The 9,634-nt window shown below is 36.6% G+C and overlaps 1 pseudogene; it reads left to right on the top strand.

Moving 5' to 3' along the window:
- The first annotated feature begins 1,200 nt into the window (after positions 1–1,200).
- Positions 1,201–2,177, top strand: LOC112735725 (BURP domain protein USPL1-like; annotated as a pseudogene).
- Positions 2,178–9,634: the final 7,457 nt, after the last annotated feature.

Below are 9,634 nucleotides of genomic sequence, written 5' to 3'. Positions count from 1 at the left end.
AATATTAGAAAAAAATAACAATATAAAAATTACAATTTTGTTTTGAAATTAAATGAAATTTTAAGAACATCTTAAAAATTTTATTAGTTAGAGACATAGAAGTTGACATATTAAATTTAGAAAAAGATTAAGAATTATTAAAAATAAGTGTTAAGAATAGGAGAGATATTCAATAATAATGTAATATCTTTATATTCAATTGTATATGTTAATAGTAGCTAAAATAGTAGTGTCCATATAATATTACTCTTTTAAGAAGATATAAAATATTTGATATTATTTTTTTATAATTGTTGACAAATTTTATAATTTGATTAACGAAAAATATGAATCGTTGATATCTTAAATTTTGTCTGAAAGCAATAAAATATGACTTAACAAGTAAGTCTGAAAAATAATAAGGATCTATATAATAGGTATACATCTAGATATCTAAATCAAAGAAGAAAAAAATTTTCTTTAGAAAATTTGTAATAACTCAAAAGTTAACACCATGGTAGTTATAGATCAGAGTGATAAACAAAGATGAGAGTTAGGATAATGGTATGGTGATAATTAATTGCTATTAGGATGAATAGAAGAAGAAAAAATAAAATAAAACAAGGCAACATAATAATAATGATAAGAGAAACGATAGTGTATAATATGATGAGATAATATAATCAAAATAAAAATTAATAATCTTAAAAAATAATAAAATTAAAGATAATTAAAGAGGTTCAAGATAAAATTAAAAAATATATTTTTTTTATCTATTAGAATTATGGATGAAGATAAAAAAATATTTTAGATATAAATTTTTAAAATTTGCTTCTAATTAAATAGGATTGAAAAAATAAATAAATTCAATAATATTTATAAATAACTAATCTTTAAATAATATCAATAAATTTTTATATTAATTTTATTATACATAATAACAAATTAATATTTTTTTAATCTTATTTTTAAATTTAAATTTATTTTTTTTAATATTTTACATGTTAAATAATTTAAGATATTTTATTTTTTATAATTTATTTTTAATTATTATTAAATTTATAATTTAAAATAAAAATATAAAATTAATTTCTTAAACTCAATAGAAAAGCGACTCAACAGAAAAGCGGCTCAACAGGCACGATAGTGCCGTGCCTGGTGAGCCGCTAGTGGTATTAACGAGAGAATATAATAAAATATTTAAAAAATGCACCTCTTTTTGTTAAGTGTGTATAGCAAGCATCGTAACCAACCTCCTACTCAATAGAATTATTTTTGCAAGTTTGTGTTGCATATGAATATGAATTCCTTGTCCTTTAATTGCAAAACAGAATGGGGTCAACATTGGTTGCAGAGATCTAAAAGCAGAGTTGAATTCACACCATGGAAATCTCAATAAAGCTAACTACCTTATAGGGTACAAAACCAATACCATGGTTCTGACAAAGATTTTTCCTCTTCGTCAACTAATGTAGACCACACTGAGGCATTCAAGGTAGGATATTTCGCCATGGATGACTCTCCAATTTCCTGTCGAAGAGGTTGCTCACTTCCTATCAAAGAAAGAAGCTGACTCCATTCCTTTCTCAATCTCTCAAGATTCTCCACAAGCCAAGGAATGCTCACACAAGAGACTAGGATTTGTGCTAACTCTTTAGACTCCATGCTACAATTTGTCAACAACATCTTTGGATCAGAGGAAAAGCACAACATTTACACAACTAGTCCACCTTCAGGGGCTCCTCTGCAGAATTACACCATTTTGAAAGTATCAGAAGATATCTATGCTCCTAAATGGGTGGCTTGCCATCCTCTTCCTTACCCTTATGCTGTTTACTATTGCCCTTCATAGCTACAAACACCAGGATATTCAAGGTCTTGTTAGTTGGTGAGAGTCGAGACAAAGTTGAAGCTCTTGGTGTCCGCCATTTGAACACATCAGAATTTAACCCAAATCACATTATATTCAAGCAACTTGGGTTCATGCCTGGGGAGGCTCCACTCTGTCACTTCTTCCCTCTGAAGAATCTTATGTGGGTTCCCCAGCACACAACCACCAGTCCACCACCATGTGAGAAGGACAAAGTTCTGTGTTGCTTAAGAAGTAAGTATGTATGCAATATGCAATAAAGGGTCAAGATAGAAGACCTCTGCAATAAAGGGTAAAGTGTTTTATGTATAAATTTCAAGATTATGCAGCTGGCTAGGTGGCTGGTGTTTAACTTATCTTGTATGTCTATTTAAATAAACTATAATTATTTCTAATTGTTAAAAAAAGGTTAAATCAATAGAAGATCAGTGTACGGTGTAGAAAATAAAAAATACGTGTCGTTATTTGAAGAATGTTGCGTGCTAGCAAAAATATTAATGGAGATAAGTTCTGCACTATTAAGTCCCACAAAATCTTAGGATTACAGAACGATAGATTCCATTTGAAAGGTAATTTATGTTAAAAGCTGCTTACCGCTGAATCAAATTAATTAAGATATTAATTAATGATTATTTTTAATTCTTTTTTATCTATTTCTGTGACTGTATGGATATTTTAGAGGCTTGAAGTTTGGATATGGCTTTTTTGTAAGACACCAAGATATTAGGGAATTGAATTGGGTTATTGACTTTTCTTTCTTAAGTGGTCCTAGCCCAAACAACTGGTCTCATCAAAATGGATAAAAAAATTTTAGTGGTGGGCCTTAATATTTTTATTAGAGAAATATTTAATATCATTCTCAACTATTTATCACAAAACAAATAATCACATGAATATTAATGGATATAATAATGAGGAGTGTTAGAGGCAGCAAATTTGTGATTTGTAGCTATCAATTAGTTATCATTAATGTTTTTAATGGTGTGAGATTACATCTAATAGTGTGAGATTACTCACTTTTCTTTTGATGATTAAGTACTTGCCAAATTTTAATAAAAATGCTGGTCCTCTAGACTTTCTCTATAATAATATTGTTTTGATTTATTTATATCTTTAAAATTATAATATTTCAACATAATTATAATGCAATGTCGATGTAACTTCTAGACCTAAGTACAAATGAAGGGTGTATTTAATATAGTTTAGTTACACATTTTAATTAATTATTACTTATAGGGCTAATCACAGCTAGCGACCTGTACATCTACTGGCACTCCAGAGATTATCGTTTTGAATTTATGTCTGGATTTAACTTAGACAGGCAGCTTATCTTTGTGATGGGATGACACGTGTATTTTTATAGGTGTAGAAGAAATTTATCTTCTACACCATAGCATTCGCCTAAATAAAATTTAGGATTATAATTCCAACAAAAAACACACTTAGTGGAATAAACTAACTAAAAAAAATAAGACTGAAAAACCCTAGCAGAGAAAGAGTACGTACTCCGTACTCAAGGAGAATGAGAGAAGGAGAGAGCGGGGGCGAACGGTTGAGGGTGAAACACAGTGAGGAAGATGGCCATGCCATCGGAAGAGATAAGGGAGAGAGTGTGGGTGGGTGTGTATCCGGTGTTAAGGAGGGTTCTTTTCGAGAGGGGTTAGAAAAGCCATCCAAGGTCTCTTTTAGAGATAAAGTCATTGGTGCAGAAAAGTCTAAGGCCTTTGCATTAGTAGGGTCTTTATCTGGGGATGATATCGCGACGGTGACAGGTAAGCAGGGTGATTCTCGTCCACCAAGTGTCAATTTTACCAAGGAGGCAAAGAGTTGTCTAGCTGAACCTTATAAGGAAGCCATCGTGATCAAGGTGCTGGATAAGCATTATGGCTACACGGCTCTCATGCATAAGCTTCGGATAGTATGGCGCATCAAAGGAGGGTTTGATTTGTTGGATGTGGGATTTGGATATTTTTTGGTTAAATTTGATATTGCTGCGGATCGTGAGAAAGTCATTCTTGGTGGCCCGTGGTTGATAGACGGTCACTATGTTGCAGTAAATCCATGGGATGTGGATTTTAGGCCATGCGAAAAATCCTTTGGATCAACGCTGGTATGGATTCGAGTCTCGGGACTTCCAATTTGGTGCTACCAGGAACAAGCAATGCTGCGAATTGCTTCTGCAATAGGGATTCCGGTGAAAGTAGATTTGGCTACTAAGCTTGTAGAAAGAGGAAAATATGCCCGAGCTTGTGTTCAAATTAATCTTGAGTTGCCTGTAATCAAACATATTATAGTGGAGGGTGTGACTTATGAAGTGGAGTACGAGAGTTTACCGTTGATTTGTGCTACTTGTGCACGATATGGGCATGATAAATCGTTGTGCATGGAGAAGGAGTCCTTGGAAGGAAACGGAAATTCCTTTGGTGATGAAAAAAATAATGAAGCCCCGACACTAGTGCCACACAACAATCATGAGATTCAACAAGAGGCTGAATCAGAAGCTCGTGATTTGGGTGAGAATCCTCGTAATTTGGGTGAGAAATTAGGAGTTGTTAAAGGGAAGGATGTGGTTACGAAATCATTGGCTCCTCACGTGCCTGATGGTCATGTTAATGAGGCATGCATGGATGATGGAGAGGGCTGGCAACAAGTGCTCCGTAAGGGAAAATTCACAATGGGCCAGTCATCAGGTTTGAAGGACCAAGATGGAAAGCAGCACAAGTTTGGTTCGAGAAGGATTCCAAGACCCAATTTTCATGGTGATGGAGGTAAATCAATTGGCATTAGGATGGGGAAGCGAGAAAAACATGAAATTGCGCCATCTCCATCACGCAGAACTCCTGCACGTCGTGGAATTTCTCTACGGAAGCGTCCTCGGCCTTCCTCCTTGCAGAACTCGCCAGTTGATAAAAATGGTGGCACAATGGAGGAAACCTTAGTAGATGGAAGCATGGCAGGTGCAGTGTCAGGAGGTTCGAAGGTGGCAATTATTGAGGATCAGAGTGTGCCAGTACCGCAGGACAAACCACCTATTGAGGTTGGTGATTCTGTTTAGAGTTTTATGTTCTTATTTATTCTGTCCCTATTATCTATGGATAGTTTAAATATGATTGTTTGGAATATTAGGGGTGCTTCTAATAAGTTAGCCCGTGTGCATTGCAAGGAACTTGTTAGGAAATTTAGACCTGTTTTCTTTATTGTGGTTGAAACTCACTCCCCTTTTCAGCATTTAAAATTATTCTGGGAAAGATTGGGGTATTACTCTGTTGGTATAGTAGAAGCAGAGGGGCATAAGGGAGGTATTTGGTTTCTATCCTCTATGAAGGGTGTTTGTTGTAAGTTCATTGATGCTTTTGATCAGGGTGTTACTGTTGAGGTTCACTTTGATAATTTAATTTGGAGGTGTAGTGGTATTTATGGCAGTCCTCAATTTAATAAAAGGGTTCTCCTTTTGGATTATCTTGTTGCACAATCCATGGTTTTTCAAGGACCTTGGATTGTTCTTGGTGATTTTAATGAAGTCAAATTTTCTCATGAATCTAAGGGCTGTCAGTTTTCTCATCAAAGAGCAGACATGTTTGCTACTTCATTAGGGGATAGTGGTTTGTTTGATTTGAAGACTATTGGGAGGCAATTTTCTTGGTACAAGAGGGTGAAAAATTATGTTGACGTGGCAAAAAAGCTTGATCGAGTCTGTATAAATAATAGTTGGTTATCTATCTTTCCAGAGGCTTATGCAGAAGTTTTAAATAGGCTTCAGTCTGATCATTGCCCTATTCTGGTGCGTTGTAAAGGTCGTGCTCATCCTAAAGGGAATCGACCTTTTCGATTTGTTGCTGCTTGGGCTACTCATCCTGGGTATAGGGTTATTGTGAACCAGTCATGGTGGTCTGGTAATAGAGGAATTCATGGCAAGCTTTTGGAAGTACAGAAGAATTCACTAGAGTTTAACTCGAAGGTATTTGGTAACATTTTTGTTAAGAAATGTGAATTAGAGCAGCAGATTAATTATTTACAAAAGCGTTTGGAAGTGGTGGATAGTATTTATTTGCGTCAGAAAGAGCGACAGTTGCTTGATGATTATAATAATACTCTAGTGCAAGAAGAGCTCCTATGGTTCCAAAAGTCCAGAGAGCAGTGGGTAAGGTTCGGGGATAGGAATACAAGATTCTTTCATATTCAAACTCTTGCGCGAAGGAAGCATAATAAGATTCATGGCCTTTTTCTCAAGGATGGAGTGTGGGAAACTGATCCAGAGGTTCTGAGTCAAGAAGCAGAGTCTTTCTATAAAAGCTTATTCTGTCATTTGGATGATGTTGATTTGGGTTGCCTTGGTGATGTGCCTCTTCCTTCTCTAAATGAGGAAGCTTGCAATAACCTTACGGCACCAGTTACTATGGAGGAAGTCAAAGCAGCGGTTTTTCACATGAACTCTTTTAAAGCTCCGGGTCCTGATGGGTTTCAAGCTTTCTTCTTCAAAGAATATTGGGAGATCATTGGTCTTGATGTTTGGAAGATGGTTAAGCAGACATTCTCCGGTGTTCCTCTTGATCCGAGAATGTTGGAGACTTTACTAGTTCTCATTCCAAAGGTTGAATCACCGGTATCTATGAAAGATTTCAGGCCGATTAGTCTCTGCAATGTAGTTTACAAGATCATCACGAAGGTCCTTGTTAATAGGCTTCGTCCTCATCTTGCGGAGATTGTTGGCCCGCTTCAAGGAAGATTTATTCCGGGACGAGGAACTCCTGACAACATCATTATTGCCCAAAAAGTCCTCCACTTTATGAAGAAGACTAAATCAAAGAAAGGCACACTGGCATTTAAGATTGATCTGGAGAAAGCTTATGACAGAGTTGACTGGAGGTTTTTAGCTCATACCCTTAAAAGCTTTGGTTTTCCTATTCCTACACTTAATTTGATTATGAATGGTGTCACTGCTTCTTCCTTATCTATTCTTTGGAATGGGAGTCGTCTGAATGGCTTTACTCCTAGCCGAGGTCTTAGACAAGGAGACCCTATGTCACCCTATCTTTTTGTGTTGTGTATGGAGCGATTGGCATGCTTTATTAGTCATCAGGTTGATTTGGGCTTGTGGAAACCGGTTGCTATTTCTAGAGGAGGACCAAGAATATCCCACTTAATGTTTGCGGATGACTTGCTTCTATTCTATAAAGCTACAAAGAGACAAGTGCAAAATGTGATGTTGGTTTTAGAGACTTTTTGCAAAGCATCTGGGATGAAGATTAATGTGGAGAAGTCTAAAGCGCTTTGCTCCAAGAATGTCTCTGCAACAAGGAAAGAGGTTTTCACTGGGGTATCCTCTATCAGATTTGTCCAGGACTTGGGCAAGTATCTTGGAGTTACCCTTAGCCATTCTAGGGTGACTCGTTCAGCTTTCAATGGTGTCCTGGATAAGATTCGGAGTAGGCTAGCAAGCTGGAAAGGAAGTTTACTCAATCGGGCTGGTAGACTTTGCTTGGTTAATTCTGTTGTCGCTGCTATTCCCACGTACCAGATGCAGGTCTCTATTTTTCCCAAAGGAATCATTAGTAAATTGGAGTCTATAATGAGGAATTTTCTTTGGAAAGGACAAGTTGATGGAAGAGGATTGAATCTTGTTAGTTGGAAGGTACTGGTTACTCCAAAAAAATATGGAGGTTTAGGGATTAGAGATCCTTATTGTGTAAATATTGCTCTTCTTGGGAAGCTAGTTTGGACTTTCTTCCAGCAGCCAAACAAGCTATGGGTCCAATTGTTGGATGCCAAATACCGATCATCTCTATATGACTGTTTTAGTTATCCTAAGAACAAGGACTCTCCCATTTGGAGGTGTCTTTGCAAGGCTTGGGAAGTGTTGAAGGATGGGTTTGCTTGGTGTATTGGAGATTTGAACCAGAATTTTTGGTTTTCTAGCTGGAGGAAAGAAGGACGGTTATCTAATGAGATCGATTATGTTCACATTTCTGATTCGAATCTCCGAATTCAGGATATTTGGTCGGTTGGTAGGTGGCATTTGGATACTCTTTATTCTCCTTTATCTCAAAATCTGAAAGATAATATTCTTTCTTACAATCCAGATGAACAAGCAGGTCCGGAAGTGGGTTGGTATTGGAGTGGGTCTGCTGCCAAAGTCTATAACTCTCGCAATGGTTACTTGTGGTTGTGTAAGCAGCTGTTTGGTTGGGAGGAGCGGGAGAATTGGCTTTGGCTTTGGCGCCAGCTTGTTCTGGAAAAGCATAAAATTTTGGCTTGGTTGTGTCTTAAGGAGGCTTTTCCTACTGCAAGTTTTCGCTTTAGAAGAGGGATGTCGTCGTCGGATAAGTGTCCAAGATGTCTTTCTAGCCAGAAATCGGTTTTACATTGTATTCAGGATTGTCCCAAAGCGCAGCTTGTCTGGCATAGGTTGGATATTTCTTGTCATCCTTTGGATTTGAAGAACTGGTTCTTGTATCATAGCAGAGAGCATCCGTTCAAGTTCTTTTCGGGACTTTGGTGGATATGGCGAGCAAGGAATAATGACATCTTTAATCCCGATGAAACTTGGCCTCCGGAAAAAGTGATTTGTCTGGCATTAACTTCAGAAAAGGAGCTTAGGAATATCTTTGAATTACAACGTATGTCCCTTCCCTCTGCTCTAAATGGTTTTTGGAATCCCCCATCCATTGGTACTTTTAAGATTAATTGTGATGCTAGTTATTTTGGTTCGGGTGATAGTGTTGGTTTTGCTTGTGTTATTAGAGATTGTAATGGGAGCTGGCAAAGGGGGTGTTTGGGAATGATTGAGAGTAATAGTATTCTTCAAGGAGAATTGTTTGCTATTTGGAGAGGATATCTCTTAGCTTGGGATGTGGGTCAACGAGATGTTATTTGTGAGACGGATTGTGTGGAAGCATTTAATCTTGTTACTCAAGATGGTTTTGGGTTTATTGATCCACTGGTGCTCAAAATAAGAGATATCATGCATTGGAATTGGCGGGTTGACTTTCGTTTGATTATGAGAGATGCAAACACGGTGACAGATATTATGGCAAAGATGGCGATGAAGTTACAACTTTCGCATGTGGAGCTTCTTTCACCTTGGCAGGAGTTTAAGAGTAGTCTTAAACAGGACTGTCCCTCTATTTAGACAGTTCCTTGTTTTGTTTGTTTTATTTTTCTTTGTTTAATTTATTTCAGTCACCAAAAAACTAACTAAAATATAGAACTATAGTTATTTATAGCATCTATATATGCATATGCACATAAAACACAAAGATGCATCACATGATCCTATCCTTTGCTTCGCAGGATCCACAAATTAAAATCCTCAGCATCATTACGTATTCACATGCTACATTAAACAATTAAAGTTTCAGCTTGAAGCTTTCTAGTGCAGCATCTATTGCTGCTCTTTTCTGGGTATACAAATTTTGTTTCGATTGTCGCAGTAACAAAATCTTGATACGCATTGTTTAGATAATCAACTAAATCCTTCATTATTTTTCAGTAACTCTATGATCTGTGAAGAATACACAATCCAATCCTCATCACTTCTACACGACGGTTCATGAGTCTTCTTTTCTTCTTTTTTTTTTTTTCTTTGTTATTTTTGGCCATATTTACATTGGGCGAGGAATACGAAAGCCCAAAACACACATTCTTTCGCACTTTGGGCCCATTTCTATTTAACTGCCATTCACTTAGGCCCATTATTAGAAATTTTGGAATATTTTTTGTCAACACTGCCGGTCAAAATAATGACAAGAAAAGTAGCATTAGTCAAAGCTGCTTCCATTATTGTGG

This window comes from Arachis hypogaea, chromosome 13 (assembly GCF_003086295.3).
Source record: "Arachis hypogaea cultivar Tifrunner chromosome 13, arahy.Tifrunner.gnm2.J5K5, whole genome shotgun sequence".
NCBI classification, from domain to species: domain Eukaryota; kingdom Viridiplantae; phylum Streptophyta; class Magnoliopsida; order Fabales; family Fabaceae; genus Arachis; species Arachis hypogaea.
The sequence above is the reverse complement of the archived record's forward strand: the minus strand, read 5'-3'. Positions and strand labels throughout refer to the sequence as shown.